Source organism: Chlorocebus sabaeus, chromosome 7, assembly GCF_047675955.1.
Source record: "Chlorocebus sabaeus isolate Y175 chromosome 7, mChlSab1.0.hap1, whole genome shotgun sequence".
Taxonomy (NCBI): Eukaryota; Metazoa; Chordata; class Mammalia; order Primates; family Cercopithecidae; genus Chlorocebus; species Chlorocebus sabaeus.
Genome location: NC_132910.1, coordinates 135,147,456 through 135,173,556, shown reverse-complemented (window position 1 = coordinate 135,173,556; position 26,101 = coordinate 135,147,456). Strand labels below are relative to the sequence as shown.

At 41.8% G+C, this 26,101-nt stretch overlaps 1 long non-coding RNA gene across 1 annotated transcript in view; it reads left to right on the top strand.

Moving 5' to 3' along the window:
• LOC140712054 (uncharacterized) overlaps positions 1–26,101 on the top strand; it is a 67,892-nt gene that overhangs the window by 13,058 nt on the left and 28,733 nt on the right. The window contains exon 2 of the long non-coding RNA XR_012093514.1: positions 3,589–3,690. This is a non-coding gene — a long non-coding RNA (uncharacterized lncRNA). The remainder of the gene's footprint in view (positions 1–3,588; positions 3,691–26,101) is intronic.

Below are 26,101 nucleotides of genomic sequence, written 5' to 3'. Positions count from 1 at the left end.
TTGAATTTAAGTCTAGCCTGTGAAGTTGGGATGTTAAAACCTGAAACAATGTTAATACACAGGTTTGGATTGTACAGAGTCAGGGCATAGTCACTTTCCTGCCGGGTCCTTTTATTTTGTTTCAAAACAGAATGAAAATCTTTTCAGCATATATAACCCATAAAACAGAGTAATTGACATCAAATCCTTCAGTTTGCCCCAAGCTGCCACTTAAAATGCAGGGTTAGTTGGTTCCAGGTCAGAGGTGCCATTCATTTGCTTTCAACTGATACATGAGCGAAAAAGTACACTCTTCGCTGCTGATGTTCTGCTCACCAGGATTTTTGAGATTGTTGCTTTGGACAACAAGAGAGATGTTAGGTTCCCGCAAAGTTCCATAAAGACACTGACTCAACTCCACCATAAGTCTAACCTGTCACCATAAGTAAAGCTGAAAGTATAAACCTTCTCACCATACTATATACTGTAGTATATACCTTATCACCGTAAGTATAGCTCAAAGGTTTCCTAAAAGATCCAAAGGAGTATACACTCACACAGAACCCTCGATATGTCATGTTGCTTGCATATCAATAGAATTTCTGGTGTTCTAACAGAACTTTTAGGATTGGTCCCCTCTGATAAATGGTAATTTTCCTGATATGTGGGTTGTGTGTTTATGTGAAAAATGCGAATTCTGAAAAAGTGTGAACCTGGTCATTCTCCACGGCATTATGCCCAATTTTAACTTCTTGCGAGGAGGCATTTGAAGTTAGGAAGAAAAGTAGATTTCATGTAGAAAGATGAAGGACGGATGTTCGAGGTTTTTCTTCTGGTCTTTCTGTTTCCTGTAGTATCTGAATATAGCTAGCTACAATATTTCATGTTTATTTAAGAAGTGGGCAGATTGTGAAAAAATAGCTGCAGTGTTCTGAGTTATGATCTTGTTTCTTGGTTTCTGTTTTGCTCTCTTGTTATGAGAAATAAACCGGAGGGAGAGCCATAGTTTAAGAACGATAGATTCTTCCAGCAGTTCTTTTGTGACTCAAGGCCAGCTCCTCACAGAGGGCTGTGGAATGCGTAGTAACATTCTTTGAGTGTCATTCAATTCAGGATGGATGGACTTTGGTGCAGGAGAGCAGTCACCTCAACCTTACTTCAAGAGTACAAGATATTTTCTTACCTAAATGTTAGAGATGGAATCATGAAAGTACCACTGTTTTGTACTCTGTTTCCTGAATGGAAAAAATACTGATTTAAACTGAATTAGTCCTTGTTCTTCTGTGTATTTAGGTTTAGGCATGCTTATAATAAAGAATTAAAACAATACTTCCAAATTTATTATTTATTTATTTTTATTTTTTTGAGGCAGAGTCTCACTTTGTCACCCAGGCTGGAGTGCAGTGGTGTGATCATGACTTACTTCAGCCTTGACCTCTGGGCTTAAGTAATCCTCCTGTTTCAGCCTCCCAAGTAACTGGGACCCACAGGTGTGTGCCCCCATGCCTAGCTGATTTTTAATTTTTATCTTTTGTAGAGGTGGAGTCTTGCTGTGTTGCCCAGGTTAGTCTTGAACTCCTGACCTCAAGTGATCCTCTCACCCTGGCCTCCCAAAGTGCTGGGATTGCAGGCATGGGCCACTGTGCTCAGCCCAAATTTATTGTTTTCAAATTAAAGATGTACCTAATTGATGTCCTGTCCAAAGCATTAACATATCTTCATAAATCCTTTCCTAACAGGAGCAGCCCAGGATAAAACTGGGTATGACTCTACCCCTCGCTCTTTTTGTTTTGAAGGTAGCATGTCCAAGTCTACGTTCTTTCTGATAATGAATGCATCTGGCAGAGATGGAAGCCTCATGTTCTGTTATTAATATTGTTTCACAGCCTCAGATCAGTCACTGCACAACTCCAGGGGGGCCTACACATCAAATCGTGATTTTTTTCAAGGAAGAGGCCATGAGTATGTATTCCCATCAGGTTCTTAATAGGAGAGGGGGATAATTCAGGTTCTATTTAAACGTTGCTCTTTTTGTTCCTGAGGTATGTCAGCTGAGGTCACTTTGTAAGGAAAATTGAGATTGTGTTCCCAAGATTCCGGCCGCTTCCCAGGGACACTGGCTCAGTTCTTGTTCTCACTCAGTTCACTGTCTCCGCTTCCAGAAGACAGAACCTTAACCTCACCGGATCCTTAACAGGTGTCTTTTTCTCCAACTCTAGCTTCCTCCTCACCGGATCCTTAACAGGTGTCTTTTTCTCCAGCTCTAGCTTCCTCCTCACCGGATCCTTAACAGGTGTCTTTTTCTCCAGCTCTAGCTTCCTCCTCACCGGATCCTTAACAGGTGTCTTTTTCTCCAACTCTAGCTTCTTCCCACCTTGCTTAGTTTCCCCATTTTTTCCCAACTCGTCTGGAGTCCTGATTTTTTTTTTTTTCTTTTTTTGAGGCATGGTCTCACTGTTGCCCAGGCTGGAGTGCAGTGGCATGATCTCGGCTCACTACAAACTTTGCCTCCTGGGTACCAGCGATTCTCCTGCCTCAGCCTCCCAAGTAGCTGGGACTACAGGCGTGTGACACCACGCTTGGCTGATTTTTGTATTTTTAGTAGAGATGCGGTTTCGCCATGTTACCCAGGCTGGTCTCAAACTCCTGAGCTCAGGTAATCCGCCTGCTTCGACCTCCCAGAGTGCTGGGATTACAGGCATGAGCCGTGGCAATCATAGATACAGGTATAGATTGAAGGTCTTTTTTTTTCATTCAGCAAATGGATATCTAATTGTTTCAGAATCATTGGCTGAAAATATTATTTTTTCTGCAGGATTTCTGCAGGATTTCCTTTGTCAAAAATTAGTCATCCACGTATGTGGAAATAATTCTGTTCTTGCTGTTTCATTAGCCTATTTGTCTATCTCTATGCCAAGATAACACTGTCCTGATTACTATACCTTTATAATAAACCTTCACGTCAGGTAGTGTTAGCTCTTCAACTTCATTCTCCATTTTAAAAGTTGTTTGGGCTGTTCCAAGTCCTTTCATTTCCCTGTGAATTTTAGAATTAGCTTTTCAATTTATATTAAAAACCTTGTTAAGACTGTAATTGGGATTCTCTTAAATCTGTAGATCAGTAGATTTAATTGACATATCAACAATATTGAGTCATATACATGCATGCCCATGAATAAGGTGTATTTCTCCATTCATTTAGGTCTTTAATTTCTCTGGTAAAAATTTCTTCGCTAGGACATCAAAAGCCTATGCATAAAAAGAGTATTGATAAATTGGACTCACCCAAATTAAAAATTCTGCTGTTAATTTTTAAAATTAACTTTTTATTACTAATATTATTTTTGATGGACAAATCATAATTTTATACATTTATGGGGTGCAATGTGATACCTTGTATATGTATACCATATGAAATGATTAAATTAAGCTAATTAAACATGTCCATCACCTTGCTTACTGTCATTTTTTTAGGGTGAGACATTTGAAATTTACTGTGTTATTCTGAAAAATATAATACATTATTATGACGATGATTACCTTGCTGTGCAATAGATCTCAAAGTCTATTCCCCATCTCTGTCTGAAACGTGTGCGCTTTGATCAACAGCTCCTCCCTCCCTGCCTTCTCACCACCCTACCACCTCAGCTGCTGGTAACCATCATTCTATTTTCTGTGTCTATGAATTCAACTTATTAGATCCACAAAGAGGTAAGATTATTCAATATTTGTCTTTCTGTGCTTGTTAATTTCACTTAGCATAATGTCCTTCAGATTAATATATTTTGCTGTAAACAACAATATTTTGGGGCTAAATAATATTCCATTATGTGTATACACACACACACACATATATATATGTGTGTACATATGTATATATATGTGTGTGTATATATACATATATATATCTCAAAGAGACACTCTCAAGAGAATAAAAAGACTGGGAGGTAATATTTGAAAATCATATCTGTTAAAGGATTGGTATCTATGATATTAAGAAAACTCTCAAAAGTCAACAATAAGAAAGCAAACAACTCAATTAAAAAATGAGCAAAAGATTTGAACAGGCACTTGTTCAAAGAAAGCTTCTGGATGGCAAATAAGCACATGAAAAGATGCTCAACTTCATTAGTCAGTAGAAAATTGCAAAATTTTTTATGTGTATACAATTACAGGCACAAATGCAATTTTGTCATATGCATTGATTGCATAGCAGTGAAGTAAAGGCTTTTACAGTAACCATCCCCGAATAATGTATATTGTACCTATTAAGTAATTTCTCAGGGAAATGCAAATTAAAACCACAACGAGAAGCCACACCTACTGGAATGATAAAAATAAAAAAATCTGACTATATGCCAAGTGTTGTTTGCATATGGAGGATCGGGAACTCATACACTGCTGGTGGGAATATGAAATTGTGCAAATACTCTGCAAAGCAGTATTGCAGTTTCTTAAAAATTTACATGTACACCTGTCATCTGATCCGGCTATTCCATTCTCATGTTTAGCCCGGACAAATGAAAGCATGTATCTATACAAAGACGTGTACCTGAATGTTCATAGAAGCTTTATTTGTAATAGCCCCAAGCTGGAAATAACCCAAATGTCCATCAGCAGGTGAATGGATAAACAAACTGTGATGTATTTAAATAGTACTCAGCAATAACAGGGAGGGAACTATTGGGGCATGCTGCAACATGGATGAATCTCAAAATTATTATGCTGTGTGAGACAAGCAAGGCAAATAAAAATATACATATTGTATGATTTCACTTATACAGATTCTACAGAATGCAAATGCATGTATAACAACAGAAAGGTGCTCGGGGAAGGAGGGGCAAGAGGGAGGGATTTCAAAGGGACCCTAGACAGCTTCCAAGGGTGATAGATATGTTCATTATTTTGAATGTGATGATGGTTTTACAAGCATCTTCATGTGCCAATACTTGTTAAATTGTACATATGATATACTTTCATCCCTCAGTACCCATGGGGGATTGATTTCAGGACCCTCAAAGATACCATTTGCATAGAACCTACACACATCCTCCCATATACTTTAAATCATCTCAACATTACCGTATTAGTCCATTTTCATGCTACTGATAAAGATATACTCGAGACTGGGTAATTTATAAAGAAAAAAAAAGTTTAATGGACTCACAGTTCCACGTGGCCTGGGAGGCCTCACAATCATGGTGGAAGGTGAAAGGCATGTCTTACATGGTGGCAGACAAGAGAGAATCAGAATCAAGCAAAAGAGGAAACCCCTTATAAAATCGTCAGATCTTGTGAGACTTATTCACTACCACGAGAACAGTATGTGGGAAACTGCCCCCATGATTCAATTAACTCCCACCAGGTCCCTCCCACAACATGTGGGAATTATGGGAGCTACAATTCAATATGAGATTTGGGTGGGGACACAGCCAAACCATATCAATTACTTATAGTACCAAATACAGTGTAAATGCTGTGTTACAATACTGTATTATTTTGGGAATAATGACAAGGGAAAAAATCTGCACATAATCAGTATAGATGCAACCATCCATTTTTTTTTTTTTCAAATACTTTTGATCTAAATTGGTTGAATCCATGGATACAGAACCTATGGATATGGAGGCCAATTGTATATAGTTTATTGTATGTCAATTACAGCTCAATAGTCTTTCTAAATTAAAACATGTAGCAAGAATAATATACATCTTCCCATCACCCAGCTTCAATACTTTTCAGCATCCTGCTATTCTCTTTCAAGGAGTTTTTGTGTAAAGGGGAATGGAGAGATGGTCTGTATCTAGAAAGAGATGTGGAATCACGCAATAATTTTTGTTTTTTATTAAGGTGGGAGACATGACAGCACATCTGTATGCTGAGGAAGGGTGAGGACAAATTGATGCAAGAGTAAGAGGAAATTCTGAGAGTCCTTGTGTGGGCAGGACCAGCAGGGATGGTGTCCTGTGTGCAAAGGCAGGAAGGGCCTGGGGGGAGAGGACAGCTCATCCAGACCAGCAGAGAAGACAAAGACATGAATAGCGTTTTCTTAGTATCCCACACAGACTCTTTGTTAATGATGGTGATAATATCAATGACTACAACCATAGAATAGTTAGTAGGCCTTTGTATTCATTCACACGATGAGTCACACAAATCCAGCAGTACTTGAGTTTCTTGGATGAAGTTCTCAACAAGGACACTGGGAGGATCTTGTAGGTACAGTCTGTTTCTCCAGCTAGGAAGGAGTGATGGACCCGCAACCCAACTCTCCTTTGAAGCAATGCTCACTTGGTCTGAATTGGAGTGATCGATTGGTAGAGATGATAGAAAGTCCTCCGTCTGTGTATTCAGTAGAAAATTATACTGCCATTCTATTTTTTTTTCAGTGTTAACGGTATTCTCATAAACAAAAGCTTCCATTCCCTGTCCCCTTGTTGGTACCACCGCCATCACTCTAATCACCATTACCTATGCAACAAAAATAGCAGTAACTACCATTTAATAAGTGGTGCTGTCTGAGGCCAGGAAGTCGAGGCTGCAGTGAGCCACCACAGCACTCCAGCTGGGTGACAGAGTGAGACCCTGTCTCAAAAGAAAAAAAAAAAAAGGAGAGGTGGGCTCCACCATCTCACTTCTCTTCACAACAGCCGTGTGTGGTAGTGTATGACTGTATCAGCCCCTGTTAACAGTTGTGGAAAATTAGGCTTACAGAATTAGGCTACTGCCTATTGTCACATCTTGGAAACATCAGAGCCAGAATTGAAATCTAAGTCCAGGTGACTCCAAAGTCCTTGCCCTTAACAATAATTTTCTATCATACCACTTCCCTTTCTGAGTGAGAATTTTTCCTGGCAAGAGTAGATATATGCATGTTTTCCCCCCAATTCTTGTTTATTATGAAGACCACGGTTTGACAATAATAAAGGAACTCAGAAGAATGAAAATAATTCACAGTTCCAACATCCTGTTGCAGCGACTGTTTCCATTTTTCTCCCTTTCCTTTTGACCCTTATCCCTTCATACATCATTTACATAGTTGTAAATGCAATTTTATTTTCTGCTTTTATGCTTAATGTTATACCAAACATTTTTCTTGTTGCTATTTAGTCTTTGATAGATGCACAATATTCCATTTTGTTAATGTGCCACAGTTTAAACAATCACCCACGATGGAGGACATTTGTTTCCAGTTTCTTAGTTTTTAAACGATGCTGCAATGAACCATTTTGTTTTCCTCTCATCTTTTGTCAGTTTTTTCTTAGAATAAATTCCCAGGAGTGAGATTACCAAACAAGAATTTGAACATGTTTATGGATTTAATACTTTAAAAGGCAGTGAAATTAGGAGAGTTTGTATCTTTGATCACAGTGGATAAATTTCGCCGCTGGCAGGAACAGATTAACTACATGAATTATTGTTTAGGTGGACAAAATTAAAGACGAATGGGGAGTGACTGCTAATGGGGACAGGGTTTCTTTTCGAGGTGATGAAATGTTCTGGAATAAGATAGCAGTCATGGTTGCACGACTTTGGCAATGTGCTAAGAACACTGAATTGTATGTATACTTTAAAAGGATGGGTTTTGTAGTATGTGAATTATATCTCCATAAAGCTGTTATTGAAAATTAAAGAAAAAATTTCAGACATTCCTAGTAATAGTTTTAACCATTGCTATAGGAGAGTTCTAGATTTGTTTTTATATTTGGAGGCAGCGTATCAATAGTGTTTAAGAGCATAAAACCATCAGTTTGAATTGTGGGGTCATGACTTATCTGCTGTGTGGCCCTTGGCAAGTGCTATAGGTTGGGTCCTCCCAAAGCCAGTGCTGAGACAAAGTTTTGGGTGCAGGGTGTTCGTTATGGATCGACACAGGGCAGGTCAATGGCAGACGCAGGACCGGGCAGAGAAATGGGGTGGAAATGAGATGCAGGCCCAATGCAGCTGGGCCAGACCTGCAGGAGCTCCAGACAGTCAGTGCTCCTGCACTGGACCGAAATGGCCAGACCTTTATACACTGGCCTGGCTCTGAAGCCTGCTGTGGTGTGGCCTGGGAAGGGCGTTAATGAGGGGCACTGTATCTAGGGCTGACCTGAACAGCTGGCAGCAGAAGGCCCACTGCATTGGTCCCCTCCCCACAGCCAGGCAACAAGGCCAGGTCTGACCAGGGTTCTGGGTGGCACTTCTTTGTGTCTACCACAGCAAGTTGCTTTCACAGCTTTTGCCTCAGTTTCCTCACCTGCAACATTGAGATGATAACAGTATCTACCACTTAAGATTGCTAGAAAATTAAATACAATAACACACATGAAGTACTTAGAGCAGTGCTTGTCATATAATAAATATTCAAAACATACTAGCTATTGTTGTTTTACTTTATTCTTATTTATTTATTTATTTATTTATTTATTTATTTATTTTGAGATGGAGTCTTGCTCTGTTGCCCAGGTTGGAGTGCAGTGGCATGATCTTGGCTCACTGCAACCTCCACCTCCCGGGTTCAAGCGATTCTCCTGCCTCAACCTCCGTAGTAGCTGGGACTGCAGGCGCCCACCACCATGCCCAGCTAATTTTTGTATTTTTAGTAGAGATGGGGTTTCACCATATTGACCAGGCTGGTCTCGAACTCCTGACCTTGTGATCTGCCCGCCTCAGCCTCCCAAAGTGCTGCATTTGCGGGTGTGAGCCACCACACCCGGCCTGCTATTATGACTTTATTATTACTCTGCTGAATAATATAGTCAGCTTTGCCCTGTCTATGCTAAAGACTTACCATGCAGCATATATACTGAGAAGTCTGTGAAGACTTAAAAAAAAGACTTTATTTTTTTAAGCAGTTTTAAGTGCACAGCAAAATTGAGCCCTTGCTCCCACATGTGCGCAGCCTCCTTCACTCTTCTGAAGACTTTTAAGAAAAGGAGTGACAGCTCTCTGGGATGGCTTATGTGCATGTTGAGGCCAGAATTGGCAGGACCTACAAGGAGCGAGGTGAATGATGTTGTGAAAGCTTCCCTTCCTCCAATTCTCCATGATCTGCCTATTCCCGACAGATATTTTTGTCCCATTCAATTATTCTTGGTTATTGACAGCTTTACGTGGTGAGGATGGGTTTACTGAACTCTTCCTACTGTCACAATTAACTGAGAGCAGAACCTCATGTTGAGGAAGTGAGTTTTGATAAATAGATTAGGGTTCTAGAATGGGAGGAGCTGCCTAGTGCAGGGATTAGGGGCAGTGGGCCGGGGGCAGTGGGCCTGGATGTCACGAAGAACAGAGCATGTGCATTTATGGTGAAGGCAGCATGGACCCATGCATGCCTTGTCTGCAGAGCTGTGTGGGAGGATCCAGAGAGGAAGGGGACGCCCAGAAAGGGTGTTGGCAGGTAGTGAGGGGCCTTTATTTAGTCACAGCTTTGCCTAGGGATGACCAAATACAGTTCTAGAGAAGAAAAGATAGCCTAGATTTTTACTTTTAAGTTTTTGGATCAATTTCAATGTCATCCACATTGGATAGCAGAAAATTTTTCTGTTGAAGCAGCTGTTTTTTTAAAAAATTATACTGCAAAATGGATTTTTCATGGGGGTGTGCTTTCTATGAATTTTAATACATGTGTAAGTTCATCCCCACAAATGGGATACAGAACAATTCCAGTACCAGAAAAAATTCCCTGTTCCCTATCCTTTTGGACACACTAACCTTTCATAACCATGGATCTCTTCTCCATCACTACAGCTCAAGTCAGCTCTGCTTTTAATAATCTTGCCTTTTATCTTGATGGAGTTTGCAAAAAAGAAATGTGGGCTTTGTCCCCAAACAACAGAATATACATTTTTCTCATTGCCACATGGCACTTACTCTAAAATTGATCATATAATTGGAAGTAAAACACTCCTCAGCAAATGCAAAAGAACTGAAATCATAACAGTCTCTCAGCCCATAGCACAATCAGATTGGAACTCAAGATTAAGGAATTCACTCAAAACCACACAACTACATGGAAACTGAACAACCTGCTCCTGAATGACTCTTGGGTAAATGGTGAAATTAAGGCAGAAATCAAGTTATTTGAAACTAGTAAGAACAAAGATAGAACATACCAGAATCTCTGAGATGCAGCTAAAGCAGTGTTAAGAGGGAAATTTATAGTACTAATGCCTACATCAAAAAGCTAGAAAGATCTCAAGTTAACAACGTAACATTACAACTAAAAGGACTAGAGAAACAAGAGCAAACCCCAAAGCTAGCAGAAGACAAGAAATAACCAAGATCAGAGCTGAACTGAAGGAGATAGAGACACAAAAATCCCTTCAAAAATTAACAAATCCAGGATGTGATTTTTTGAAAAAATTAATAAAATAGACCACTAGCTAGACTAATAAAGAAGAAAAGAGATAAGATTCAAATACACATAATCAGAAATGATAAAGGGGATATCACCACTGATTCCACAGAAATACAATTATCAGGGAATACTGTAAGTACCTTTATGCACATAAACTAGACAATCTAGAAGAAATGGATAAATTCTGGACACATGCACCATCTCAAGACTCAACCAGGAAGAAATTGAATCCCCAAATGGACCAATAACAAGTTCTGAAATTGAGGCAGTAATAAATAGCCTACCAACCAAAAAAAGCCTAGGACCAGACAGATTCACAGCTGAGAATTCTCCCAGAGGTACAAAGAAGAGCTGGCCCATTTCTATTGAAACTATTCCAAAAAATTGAAAAGGAAAGATTCCTCCTTAACTCATTCTATGAGACTAGCATCATCCTGATCCCAAAACCTGGCCGAGATGTAACACAAAAAGAATACTTCAGGCCAATATCCTTGATGAACATCAATACAAAAATCCTCAATAAAATACTGGCAAACCAAATCCAGCAGCATGTAAAAAGGCTTACCCACCACAATCAAGTAGGCTTCATCCCTGGAATGTAAGGTTGGTTCAACATATGCAAATCAATAACTGTGATTCATCACGTAAACAGAACTAAAAGCAAAAACCACATGATTATCTCAATAGATGCAGAAAAGGCCTTTGATAAAATTCAACATCTCCTCATGTTAAAAACTCTTAATAAACTAGGTATTGAAGGAACATACCTCAAAATAATAAGAGCCATATAGACAAAACCACAGCCAATATCATGCTGAATGGGCAAAAACTGGATGCATTGCCCTTGAAAACTGACACAAGATAAGGATGCTCTTTCTCACCACTCCTATTCAACATAGCATTGGAAGTTCTGGATAAGGCATTCAGGCAAGAGAAAGAAATAAAACATATTCAACTAGGAAGAGAGGAAGTCAAACTATCTCTGTTTGCAGATGACATGATTGTGTATTTAGAAAACCCCTTTGTTTCAGCCCAAAACCTCCTTAAACTGATAAGCAACTTCAGCAAACTCTCAGGATACAAAATGTATGTGCAAAAATCACTAGCATTCCTACACACCAACAACAGGCAAGCAGAGAGACAAATCATGAATGAACTCCCATTCACAATTGCCACAAAAAGAATAAAATACCCAGGAATACAGTTAACAAGGGAAGTGCAGGACCTCTTCTAGGAGGACTGTAAACCACTGCTCAAAGAAATCAGGGAGGACAGAAACAAAAGGAAAAAATTCCATGCTCATGGATAAGAAGAATCAGTATCATGAAAATGGCCATACTGCCCAAAGCAATTTATAGATTCAGTGCTATCCCCATTAAACTATCTTTGACATTCTTCACAGAATTAGAAGAAAGCTATTTTAAAATTCACATGGAACCAAAAAAGAGCCTGAATAGCCACAACAATCCTAAGCAAAAATAACAAAGCTGGAGGCACCATGCTACCTGATTCCAAACTATACTGAAGACTACAGTAACCAAAACAGAATGGTACTGGTATAAGAATAGATACATAGACCAATGGAATAGAATTGAGAACCCGGAAATAAAACTGCACACTTACAATCATCTGATCTTCAGCAAACCTGACCAAAACAAACAGTGGGGAAAGGAATCCCTATTTAATAAGTGGTGCTGGGAGAACTGGCTAGCCGTATGCAGAAAATTGAAACTGGACCCCTTCCTTACACCGTATACAAAGATCCACTCAAGATGGATTAAAGATTTAAATGTAAAATTCCAAAACTATAAAAACCCTGGAAAAAATCTAGGTAATATCATTCAGCACATAGGCACAAGCAAAGATTTCATGATGAAGATGTCAAAAGCAATTGTAACAAAAACAAAAATTGACAAATGGGATCTAATTAAACTAAAGAGCTTCTGCATAGCAAAAGAAACTGTCATCAGAGTCAACAGATAACCTGTGGAATGGGAGAAAATTTTTGAAATCTATCCATTTGCCAAAGGTCTAACATCCAACATATACAAGGTACTTAAATAAATTTACAAGACAAAAACAACTTAATTAAAAAATGAGCAAAGGACATGAACAGACATTTCTCAAAAGAAGACATACATGCAGCCAACAAACATATGAAAAAAAACCCAACATCACTGATCATTAGAGAAATCCAAATCAAAATAAAAAAAATCAAATCAAAATTCTCACTGGTGTGAGATGGTATCTCACACCAGTCAGAATGGCTATCATTGCAAAGTAAAACAAAACAAAACAAAACAAAAACCACAACAGATGCTGGTAAGGTTGTGGAGAAAAAAGAATGCTTTTTACACTGTTGATGGGAGTGTAAAGTAGTTCATCCATTGTGGAAGACAGTGTGGTGATTCCTCAAATACCTAAAGGCAGAAACACCCAGCAATTGACCTGGCAATCTCATTACTAAGTATATACTCAAATAAATATAAATCATTCTATTGTAAAGATACATGCCTGTGTATGTTCATTGCAGCACTATTCACAATAGCAAAGACATGGAATCAACCTAAATGCCCATCAATGATAGACTGGATAAAGAAAATGTGGTACATGTATACCATGGTATACTATGCAGTCATAAAGAGCAATGAGATCATGGCCTTTGCAGGGACATGGATGGAGCTGGAAGCCATCATCCTCAGCAAATTAACACAGGAACAGAAAACCAAATACTGCATGTTCTCACTTACAAGTGGGAGCTGAATGATGAGAACACATGGACACATGGGGTAGGGGAAACAACACACACTGGGGCTAATCAGGAAGAGTAACTAATGGGTACTGGGCATAATACCTAGGTGATGGGATGATCTGTGCAGGTAATCACCGTGGCACATGTTTACCTATGTAACAAACCTGCACATCCTGCACACGTACCCTTGAACTTAAAAGTTGGAAGAAACAAAAATATGAGCTTTGGAGTTGGAAAGAAGTACTCCCTCCTCCCCTGCTATGTATGTGTATGTGATTCTGGGAGATTAACTTAATGAGAAGTGGAAAGAAAAGGTAGCATATGCATAGGGTCTCCTCTTCTGAGGGTAAGTCTGTTTTCGCCATCTTGCTAACTGGGATTTGCTCAGCAGATCATGGTAAGGCTAAGGAGGTGGGAGGAGGTTAGACTAGTGTGCTTTACAGTGGAAGGAGCCCAATGTTACTTGGAGAAAGAAAATGAAAAAATTTTGCAGGTGAAATGAGAGAGGCAAAGTGAAAAAGAGCCATCATAGGCTGAGTAACTTTCCTAAGGTTATACAGATATGCACTAGCAAATGGAGGCCGGGTGCGTGGCTCACGGCTGTAATCCCAGCACTTTGGGCCATTGAGGCGGGTGGATCACAAGGTCAGGAGATCGAGACCACCCTGGCTAACATGGTGAAACCCTGTCTCTACTAAAAATACAAAAAAATTAGCTGGGTGTGGTGGGGCGGGCTTGTAGTCCCAGCTACTCAGGAGGCTGAGGCAGGAGAATGGCATGAACCCAGGAGGCGGCGCTTGCAGTGAGCCGAGATCTCGCCACTGTACTCCAGCCTGGGTGACAGAGCAAGACTCTGTCTCAAAAAAAAAAAAAAAAAAAAACCATAAAAACAAAAAAAAAAAACACAAATGGATAGCAAATAAGCACATGAAATAGATGTTCCACATGATTAGTCATTAGGGAAATGCAAATAGGAATTGTAAGGGGATACTACTAAATACATATTAGCCTGGCTAAAATTAAAAAGACTATCAATACTAAGTGTTGGTAAGGATGTAGAGCAACTAGAACTCTCTTTCATTGCTGGTTGGTATGCAAACTTATACAGCCACTTGGAAAACAGTTTGACAGATTCTTATAATGTTAAGCATACACATACATTTTCTATACAACCTATGTCCATTCCTGTGTATTTACCCAAAAGAAAGAGAAATGTGTTTATATTAAGACTTGTATGTGAATGTTTCTAGTAGCTTTATTCATAGTAGCCCCAAACTGGAAATAACTCAAATGTCCTTCATGTGATGGATGGAAAACAAATGGTGATACATCCATGCAAAGGAATACTACTCAGCAATAAAAAGGACCCAACTATTGACACTCACAACAATATGGATAAAAGCAAAAGCTCCCTGATAAGGGACAGTAGCCAGACACCAAAGGTTCTGCATTATATGGTTCATTTACATTTCATTATCTGAAAGAAAAAAGTAGGGAAAGAAAAATAAGATTAGTGATTACCACAGTCAGGAACCAGGGAAGGGGGTTGACTGTAAAGGATCATGAAGAACTTTTTGGGGTGATAGAAAAGTTCTATATCTTGATCATCGTGGTAGTTACACAACCATATACATTTGTCAAAACTTGTCAAACTATACTTAAAAGGAGTGAATTTTACTTTTGTATATTATACCAACATAAACTTGACTTTAAAAAACATAATAAATGGGTCGGGCGTGGTGGCTCATGCCTGTAATCCCAGCACTTTGGGAGGCTGAGGTGGGCAGATCACGACGTCAGGAGATCGAGACCATCCTGGCCAATATAGTGAAACCCCATCTCTACTAAAATACAAAAAATTAGCTGGGCATAGTGGCATGTGCCTGTAGTCCCAGCTACTCGGGAGGCTGAGGCAGGGGAATCACTTGAACCTCGGAGGCAGAGCTTGCAGTGAGCCGAGATTGTGCGCTGCACTCCAGCCTGGCAACAGAGTAAGACTCTGGCTCAAAACAAAAACAAAACATTATAAATGTTGAAAAACCACTAAAAAAAGTGAAGGCAGCGGGCAGAGGAACCAGTAAGGAGACTGAAGAAAGAATGAGGTTTACATTAGGGCAGTGATTGCTGAATTAGAGACACAGCGCTTCAAAATCCTCCTCTTTAAATTCAGAAAGACTTGAGCTTGATTTTTATTATTTCTTTCTTTCTTTGCTTATTTTGCGATGGAGTTTCCCTCTTGTTGCCCAGGCTGGAGTCCAATGGTGCAATCTCGGCTCACTGCAACCTCTGCCTCCCTGGTTCAAGCGATTCTCCTGCCTTAACCTCCCTAGTAGCTGGGATTACAGGCATGCACCACCATGCCTGGCTCATTTTTGTATTTTCAGTAGAGATGGGATTTCACTATGTTGGTCAGGCTGGTCTTGAATTCCTGACCTCACATGATCTACCCACCTCGGCCTCCCAAAGTGCTGGGATTACAGGCATGAGCAACTGTGCCCAGCCAAGCTTGATTTTTAGCTTTGCCATATACAGATTGTGTGATCTTAGGGAAGTTATTTAACTCCTGCAGCCATGTTTATTCATCTGTAAAATGAGGATGATAGCAATAGTATCCATCTGTGTTGTGCCTACTACAGTGTCTACAGAAGAGACTACTATATTGTTTGAGTTGTGTCTACGGGGTAAAAGTGATATGATGTGCTGATTGATTGGATCTTGCGTGTAATGGAGTAGAAAGGGGCAAGGGTGATTCACAGGTCCTGATTTGGGTGATTGAGTGCCACCAACTGACATATAGATTTGGAGGGAAGACAGTTAGTTCATGTGTAAACATGCTGAGTTGAAAGAGCCGCTCTGAGAGTTGCATGGAGATGTCCAGAGCTGAGTTTAAAGTAAAAGGCCCATTATACATTTAAAAAATCACAATATAGAAAATTAGTTGTATTTTTAATTCAGGCTCATGTTAAATATGTCTCTCAGGGGTTCCCAAAGATAGTCCAATGGTTAATTCTATTGGGCTGATATCCATGCCAATTATTAGTGACTGGAATGTGGTAGGCACTGAACAAATATTGGCTGAATGACTCTGTTGAATATTTCCTATTTTCAAAGTTTTGGAAACTTCTGGATTCCCTGGACTCTGGCTGGGAATTCAAGACAATATCTTATTGACAATATCTTAGGCGGGCTTAAGATGCAAACTCTGTGAAATGGCTGCATGACTGGAGACCACTTTATTTTTTTATTTTTTTATTTATTTATTTTTTGAGGCGGAGTCTTGCTCTGTCGCCCAGGCTGGAGTGCAGTGGCACTATCTCGGCTCACTGCAAGCTCCGCCTCCTGGGTTCACGCCATTCTCCTGCCTCAGCCTCCTGAGTAGCTGGGACTACAGGCGCCGCCACCACGCCCGGCTAATTTTTTTGTATTTTTAGTAGAGATGGGGTTTCACCGTGTTAGCCAGGATGGTCTCGATCTCCTGACCTCGTGATCCACCCATCTCGGCCTCCCAAAGTGCTGGGATTACAGGCTTGAGCCACCGCGCCCGGCCTGGAGACCACTTTAAATTAATGGTGTCTGATGGGAGGATGGGAGGAGTTGGTGCTACTTGCTTCAGTGACTTTGCACCAGGCTGCTGGTTCTTTGTGTCCATTCTTCAGAAAATTTCTCCGAAATTCAGCTGCAATCCTCCTTCTGCAGTCATTGCATTTTTATATCACACAAGTAGTTGGAACCATGCAGGAAAGCTCTAAACTTTCTCTGAAAATTGGTTTCTTGAGCTGCTTTTGTGACTTTGCCACAGGGCCGGGAAGAGTCACGGGGAGAATAAGCTTGAGCTTCTCTGCTTCATGGCAGGAAGCCATTTCAGCTCATTGTTACCAGCTCAATCCGGCCTGGGCACCAAAGTATTATGTTCCTAATCATGCAGAAGCCTGTGCATTCAATTAAAATGTTGTGTGGCTTTCTGAAAACCACCAGTTAGGATGACTGCATTCCCTTAACTCAATTGGGCCTGATGGTACATGTCCTAAAACTTACTGTTGTCTCTTATTAGCAGTTATTTCTCATCGCCCAGCATCCCAGAAAACAGTTCTCACTCTGGCCATTATTCCTTCTGTGAACCCTTACTTCTCACTGTGTGTTTTCACAGCATCCTGTGCATGGAGCATGTTGGGTTTGAATGTCATAGTTATTGAGCAAATTTGAAAATAAGTGGGTTTGTAGGAGTCAGAGCGAGAGGAGTAGGTCTAGTGACAGGAGTGGGAAGTTAACGGACTGTAGGAGGGATGAGTCATAGCTGCTCTGAGCTTCAGAAACAGCTCAGCCTGGCCAGCTGCGGGCACTCACTTCGCCATTTCAGCAAGCGAGTCTGTCCGTACTCCTTCTAGTGAGGTGGTACAGGAATGACTTGGGAAGTCCTGAGTAGAAAATTCCACATTTATTAAATGTACCTTAATATATCAGTTCCACTCAGGGACAATCTTTGAGGACTAGTCATTAGGCTGAGCTCACAAGGGGACCTGGGGAGGAGCTACCAAGACGGCGGAGGCATGCATGCACAAAATCACACCCTTTTTTGGGAGAGTTGCATAGAAGGATGTGCTGATATTGCATATTCAAAACTGGGACATTCCTGATGCTTTGTCATTTTCTCAATTCAAACAAGCAAAAGTTCACATGTACACTTTTGCACCACCCCCTTAAATGTGTTAGGAGGAAAGGGTTCATAATAAAAAGAAGCTAAAAAAAGAGGCATAAGCAATGTGGTTGGGTTTCATCTGTACCACCCTAAGATGAGTGATGTCACTGGAAAGAAGCTCAGAGATGTCAGAGATGAAGGGAGGGGAAGGGAAGGGAAGGGAAGAAGTGTCAGATTGGAGCAACCATTCAGTATATCAAGGACATCTTTAGGCAGGAGTTGTGCAGAGACTCCTGGATGTCATAGCTGCCTGAAGGACTCTGTGGTCTGTGATCTGGGTGAGGCTGTCTGGTTAGGTTCAAAGAGAGTGGACAGAGGAATGTTCTCTTCCCCTTCTCCATGGCTGTTCCTGCTTCCTTTATCTTCTTAGTGTACCTTACAAGGATTTTATTGTAAAAGTCCCTTCAGCTCTTGGGCAAATGCAGCGAGATGCGGATTCCCTACAGATGCCTCCAAGTTACAGCTCTGAGTTAAGACATTTACTGTTGGGGTCCTGGTGTCCAACTCTGGGAAACTGCAGGCTTCAATCCCACCTTGTCTCTAAGCCGCTCCACACACCAGAAAGACATGCTATCGAACACCTACGTGACAGTTGGTTTTGTCAGGCATACAGCGTGTTACCTGTAGAAATTCCACTATGACCAACCACAGAACCTCAGGTTTGGAACAAGGAGAGGACAGGAGTCAGATGCAGTACCTCTCTGCACCAAACCCTCTTGTGTAACCTTGTGTCCTAGACCCCAAAGGTCCCCCCTGTCAGGGACCTCTTGGTTCTGTGGAAAGTATTTTGCTGAAAGTTGCCACCTTGCCACCTGAGTCTCATCTGGGAAGGGAAAAATTAAATGACTATATATGACAGCCAACTGGCATAAAGCAAGACCTTGACACTTTGCTTCTAGTCCATCTCTGACAGAAACAAAAGCAAGACAGAAGAGGTTGAATACATAACAGAAGACAATGGCAATCATGACTACTTTTTCTATAGATTTCCCTAGAATCTAGAATCCCGACTCAAATATTCCTCTGGAACTCAACTAAATACCACGATTTGACATTTGGTGTTACAGATAATTGGTACAAGTATTTGGGATGTGGCTAACTTGCTGTGGTCAATTCCAAATAATTTGAAAAGAAGAAAAAGTGATAGCTGGGCAATAAACCAGTGTTTGGCCAATAACTGTTCCTGAAGTGCATGAATAGAAGAGGTCACGGGATCTAAGGAAAGCCTGCCAGGATCTCTCATCCCATTAAGTGCCAAGTCTCATCCCAGTAAGTGCCAGGTTTGGTGCAGCTAACCTGCCAGGTGGACTTCCAGGTGAGTCTACCCCTTCTCCCTCCATCCGTCTACAGGTGTGAGTTGTGCTACCACTTTGCAGCCATGTAGTTTTAGAATTGTAAAGAACAGCTTGAACTCAGGCTGATGGAGTTTTGTAAAGAAAATCTCCTTTAAAGCTAAAGTGTTATGCATTTTGTGGTATTCATTGACTCATTCCTTCAATAACATTTATTGCCTACTGACCACTTACACTACTTGTGAGTTAGGCATTCACTTCTTCTAGATGTTCAGCATTAGATAACAACACTGAAAAATCCAAACTATTCTCTCTCCTTTTGCCTAGAGGGAATGAGGGCTTTGCAGTCCTCCTGAAGGCAGGTGTTTTCTTGTTCAGAAAGAGGACCGAAGGCTGCTCTGAAGAGAGCTTTGTCTTCTCAAGAACAGCTTTTCAAAGAGCAACTCTGCTAACTTGCTGCCCCTTTCTTCTCATATTCAAAGTGGACTCTGTAGGTATGGAGCTTAATTGGAGAAATATTTTAAATTCCTCTAATAGATGGCCTTCACCAATTCTTGGAAGCAGAAAATATTTTGCTTTTGGTCTAAAGCAGCTCCAGGGACAATGCACAACATTCAGCCTCTTGCACAGAGTGGCCAAACAGCTGCAGGTTCTTACAGGAGCTGGAGCACATTCTGTATTTAAAATGAAATCCCTACACCTTATAGCAGCTGCAAAAGCATCCTTGCTGTGGAGAAAAGTGGCTCTCATGAGCTAGGGCCTTTGAAATGTTATACACCAGGACAAAGCCCTTCTGCTGGAAGGCAGGGGAAATTTGCCTGCATCTCACAATCATCTCATGTGAGATCGCTAATTAAATTTACTTATTTGGGTTTCCAAATTTCCTTCTCCAGGGACTTGCATGACATCCACATCCTCTTGCTTTTGAGAAGGCCAGTCATGTGATGAGCCATAACTATTAATGAAGATGCTTATGAAATAAAGTACTAGATATTTAGAATTTCATCCTTGCTGAACTTTTCTTCATTAGCATCAAAATGGCTGAAAGGATACAAAGCCAAAACAATTCCAGATAAGGCTTTAATTGTAGAGCACAGGAAAATCAAATTAACTATATGCCCAAGGCACTTGAGGGCATATTTTTCTTGCCCAGCAAAAACAAAACCCTGATCCCTAAGAATTCTACACCTGACATTTCTCTTGATTTAATTAGATGCAAGAAAGGAACAAAGGCCGCATTCGAATGAATGAAAGTGAATGCCTAATTATTTTTGTAGGAAATTATCTGCATGTTTTCCTGATGTTTGTGTGGCTTGCCAAGCCTTTCACAGTGTTCTCACCCACATGATCTTATTTGAATCTCATGGTAATTTTGGGAAGAAAACAGGTGACAATAGCGACTGTCGCCATTTTGCAGATGAGGAGACTGAGGCTCCAAGAGGTCACATATCTGTGAACTGACAGTAAGTTCTGCACCAAAAGTAAGGATTTAATCATTGCTGCTTCCCTAAAAGAACTGAAGCAGTTTGTCAGCACAGCTTGTACTTGTGTGAGAGTGCCATGGTATAAGCTTGAGGGGATTTAAAAAGGAGAAAAAAGAACAGAAAATTGAATAAAAGGGTGAAACTGACCCTATAAACTTTATTTTTACTTTACTTTATTTATTTATTTTGAGATGGAGTCACGCTGTATCGCTTAGGCTGGAGTGCAGTGGCGTGATCATGGCTCACTGCAACCTCTGCCTCCCGGGTTCAAGCGATTCTCCTGCCTCAGCCTCCTGAGTAGCTGGAACTACAGGTGCACGCCACCACACCTGGCTAATTTTTTGTATTTTTAGTAGAGATGGGGTTTCACCGTGTCAACCAGGATCGTCTTGATTTCTTGACCTTGTGATCCGCCCACCTCGGCCTCCCAAAGTGCTGGAATTACAAGTGTGAGCCACTGCGCCTGGCCCAACCCTATACACTTTATAAAATTAATGAGATAATATGAAAGAGGGAGACATGAAAATAAACCCAGCTTGCATCACCTTCAGCGTTGACCTTGAGGTCAGCCAGCTCAAATCTGCTTCCTCAGAGTTGTTTGAGGAACAACTATTGTTGTCCTAGGATCATGTAGACCCTGTTACAAGATTATACTTCCCCTTAACTACTCTATAGATAACAACTTGAGAATTATGAAACATTATGTTTTCCCTTTGAGCTATTCCTTCAGTTCCTGCATACTGATGAAACTACTCACTCAACTGGTCCACAGGACCCCACAAGAGGCTGGCTCACCAAAGAATGCAGTTTTCACATCCTGATGATTTCATCCCCCTACCCTGACCAATCAAGGACCCCAGTTATCCAGCCCCTTCCCCTTCATGATCCCCTTAAAAGCCCCAGCCACGAACTCCTTGGGGAGATGGATTTGAGGGTCTCTTCCCATCTCCTTGCTTGGCACCTTGAGATTCTTAAACTTTCTCTGCTGCAAACCCTGCTGTCTCTGTGGAATGGATCTGTTACTGCACAGTGAGCACATGAACCTGTTGGTCCTATAACAAGGGACTGGGAGTAACCCGAGGGGTTATGCCAAAGTGTGGCTCAGTGCAGCCAATCAGCCCCATGTTCCTCAGAATGAAAATATTAGATGAACAACTACGTGTGCTAAACTTCATGGTTCCTCAAAATATGGTACATGAGCACCCTTTGTTCGGCACCCAAACAAGTCACTAGGCATTGCTTTTGGTGGATAGGTGGGAGTGACCATGTATATCAGTCCGTGGGATAACACTAAGACAATCACAACTTAGAGATAAGTTAACCTCTCAGACTGCAATGAAGAATAAAAAGGTAATGGGTGAAATCAGACTAATGAATAATCAGTAAACTACTGACTGAGGAGTGGTGCCCCTCATGAATCAATGTGGTGTTTTTATCAGGACATCTATAGTAACATCTGTGACACTGAACATAATAAGTATATTAACCTGGAAGAACATGAATCTGTTGTGTTTGCTTTACCTAGGAAAGAACGACTATTAATAGCAGGAGATGGTTGGACATAAACCCTCTCCAGCAGGAATGAGAGAGCGAGCATTGGGGGTGGGGTGGGGGAGGGAAATGACAGTCACTGGTGGACACAGCTTGGGGCAGAAGCTTCAGTAGGTGTCACCAGGCCTGTGGGTCTCTGCGCTCTATTTTCTTATTCATCCAGTAGCCTTGAAGGAACCTGGATACCTGGAAGGGGCTGCCGAGGATGGAGTAAGTAGTCTTTGGAAAGACCTAATCTTTCTTGTAAAGTAATACATTGGCTTCCTGGTTTACAGTTCGGGTCTTTGGGGATAGTTATATACCTATTCCTTTATAACAAACAATCACAACTTTAGTGGCATGAAAGAACAAAAATCATTCATTCTTATTATCTCCTACAGTCTGGGGATTACTGGGGCTAGGACTTCAGCTGGGGCTTCACCATGTGGTCTGGGCTTCCTGACAGCATGGCCACTGGGTTCCAGGAGTGAGTATCCTGAGAAAAAGCCGGTAGGAAACAGCATTGCCTTTTATAATCTAGTCTTAGAGTCACAGAGTGTCACTTCTCCTATCCTCTATTGGTTAAAGCAGGCACAAAAGCCCTCCCAGGTTCAAGGGGAAGGGATGTAGACTTCACCTCTTGATGGGAGATGACAAGATCACATTATGAAACCAGCATGTGGGCCGAGGGGTGCTCCTACACCATCTTTGGATCATGTAGTCCACCAGCCTGTCCTCTGGCAACAATAGCTCACACCCTGCCCACATGCAAAATATACTCATCCCCTCCCCAAAGACCCCTAAGTCTTACTCTTTTATGGCATCAGGACAGGTCCGGATGGAATAAAGCCAGGTTTCCCCCACTCGCTCTGCCATACAGGGACCCCTGTTCCTATTCCATTGATTGCAAAGAGAGAATTTCTCTCGAAATGTTTCCTGTCCCTGCCACTTAAGCAGTTCCGGGTTTGGCTGCCCTGAATCTATGTCAAGAGACATGGAAGGGGAAGAAGAGGAAACTCACCACCTTATTCATTTTTCTTGGAGTTTGGCTCTCCCTCTCCAAGCCACCTGCTATTATTTCCTTGCAGAGTCCCTATTAAGTTGCTTTATGTGTCCACTCTGGGGTTCTTAGAAGTAACCCATTGGGGAGCTACCATGGCGTCGGCTCACTCCATCTTAACTGGAACCAGATCCACAAGCCATTTCTTAATTTTTTGAGGTGTTTGCCATTTGGAGAGGCTGGGAATGATAAAACATTTTTCTTTTCTTTTTTCAAATCTTGCAAGTCCTGCCACCATTGGTTCCTTAACTCATCTCCATTCTCTCTTATTTTTTATTTTATTTATTTATTTTTTTGAGACGGAGCCTCTCTCTGTCGCCCAGGCTGGAGTGCAATGGCGCGATCTCAGCTTGCTGCAAGCTCCGCCTCCCAGGTTCACGCCATTCTCCTGCCTCAGCCTCCTGAGTAGCTGGGACTACAGGTGCCGCCACCGCGCCCGGCTAATTATTTTGTGTTTTTAGTAGAGATGGGGTTTCACTGTGTTAGCCAGGATGGTCTCAATCTCCTGACCTGGTGATCCACCCGCTTCGGCCTCCCAAAGTGCTGGGATTACAGGCGTGAGACATCGCGCCTGGCCTATTTATTTTTATTTTTTATTTTAATTTCTTTTTTTTTTTTTTTTTGAGACGGAGTCTTGCTCTGTCACCCAGGCTGGAGTGCAGTGGCACGATCTCGGCTCACTGCAAGCTCCGACTCCCGGGTTCAAGCAGTTCTCCTGCCTCAGCCTCCCAAGTAGCTGGGATTACAGGCGTCTGCCACCAGGCCCTGCTAATTTTTGTATTTTTGGTAGAAATGGGGTTTCTCCACATTGGCCAGGTTGGTCTTGAACTCCTGACCTCATGATCTGCCCACCTCAGCCTCCCAAAGCGTTGGGATTACAAGTGTGATCGGCCCATTCTCTCTTATTTTATTGTGGCAGCTAGAAGTTAGGTGGCCCGTGTGCCTGTCAGTTCCCTCCACTCTGTCATGTAGTTCATTGAAACATTTTCTATTTTCCAAGTTATCCTGGGTTTCAGTGTTGCTAAACTTCTCACCACTACACAAACCTGTCTTCCCTCTTCCAGGTTTCAACAATATTTTCGTCATGTTTATGGAAGCCCTCACTGACAGACTTCTCAGGGCCCGTCTGCCTTCGATTCACTGCCTGGTCCCAAAGCCAGTGCCACATAGTTTAGGTTTTCACTGCAGCAGCACCTACAAGGGTTCCAAACTCTGTATCATTAAAGTTTGATCAGAGAAGCGAAACCATCTTGAGCAAAAGGCATTTATTGACGATATTAGGATAAACATTGCTATGAGAGCTGCAGCCTGCTGCCCCGTGTCCAGAAGTCAGCAGGGCTGGCAAATGGATGTGACGTGGGAGAGGGTGAGCGTGAGCCGCACCTGCAGGGAGGAGATGGAACTCCTGTGGATGGACTGAAACTGATGTCTTCCACATCAGCCTCTCAGGTCTCCAACACTCCAGCTCTGCAGAAGAGCTGGTGCACTTCACCATGGAATTGCTCACAAACCCAAGGTTCAGTGAAGCTGAAGCAGCAGTTCTGGTGGGAGCTGGAGGAACTGCAGGCACAGCTGCTGCCCTGTACCAATAAATTGAGCCAGTGGGTGCATGGCATTGTGTGTGAGCCACCATAGTGCTAGGCCCTACACAGGCTTTGACTGTAAATATTACTGCTGTTTTACTTCTGCCTTCCAGATTTTGCTCTGATTTTCTGAGAAACATAGTTCCAGCTTAGGCACATTGACACAGTACAAAGCCACCGCAATGCCTGGCCAGGGAGGGGCTATGAATGCAGGCCGAGAATGCACAGGAAGCGTTTGTCTATTTGTAGAGTAGGTACCATTCAAGGATTTATGTGAATCAGGTGCAAAGAACTCACACAAAGGTGGGGAAAGTTAGTGCTTAGAAATCAGTGATACTAGATAACCAATAAATACAAATAAACACATAGAAAAGCTTTAATGAAATAGTATTGGGCCGGTGCAGTGGTTCATGCCTGTAATCCTAGCACTTTGGGAGGCTGAGGCGAGCGGATCACCAGAGGTCAGGAGTTCCAGACCAGCCTGGACAACATGGTGAAACTAAAAAAACCACAAAAATTAGCTGGGCATGGTGGTGCATACCTGTAATCCTAGTTCCTCGGGAAGCTGAGGCAGGAGAATTGCTTGAACCCAGGAGGTGGAGAGTGCAGTGAGCTGAGGTTGCAGTGAGCCGAGGTCGCGCCATTGCACCCCGGCCTGGGTGACAGAGCAAGACTCTATCTCAAAAAAGTAAAATTAAAAATAAATAAGTAAAATCGTCTTGGAATGATGAATAATACTATTTCAGCACATCCTAAACTGATCGTGCAGATACTCAGAGGTTTTCTGCATGAGTTTGCTTGGGCTGCCATAACAAAATACCATGGACCGGGAGCTTTAACAACAGAAATTGATTTCTCTCGGTTCTGGAGGCAGAATGTTCAGGACCAAGGTATTGGTAGGCTTGGTTTCTCTGAATCCTCTCTCCTTGGCTTGCAGGGGGCTCTTTTCTTTTCTTTTCTCTTTCTTTGAGACCAAGTCTTGCTCTGTCACCCAGGCTGGAGTGCAGTGGCATAATCTTAGCTCACTGCAACCTCTGCCTCCCGGGTTCAAGCAATTCTCCTGCCTCCGCCTCCTGAGTACGTGGGATTATAGGCGCCTGCCACACCTGGCTAATTTTTGTATTTTTAGTAGAGATGGGGTTTCACCATGTTGATCAGGCTGATCTTGAACTCCGGACTTCGTGATCCACCTGCTTCGGCCTCCCAAAGTGCTGGGATTACAGGTGTGAGTCACCACCCCTGGCAGCTTGCAGGTGACTGCTTTCTTGCTGTGTGTTCACATGGTCATTCAGGACACCAGTGATACTGGATTAGGGCTCACTTTCATGACCCCGTTTTACCTTAATTCCCATTTTAAAGGCCTTATCTTCAAACACAGTCACA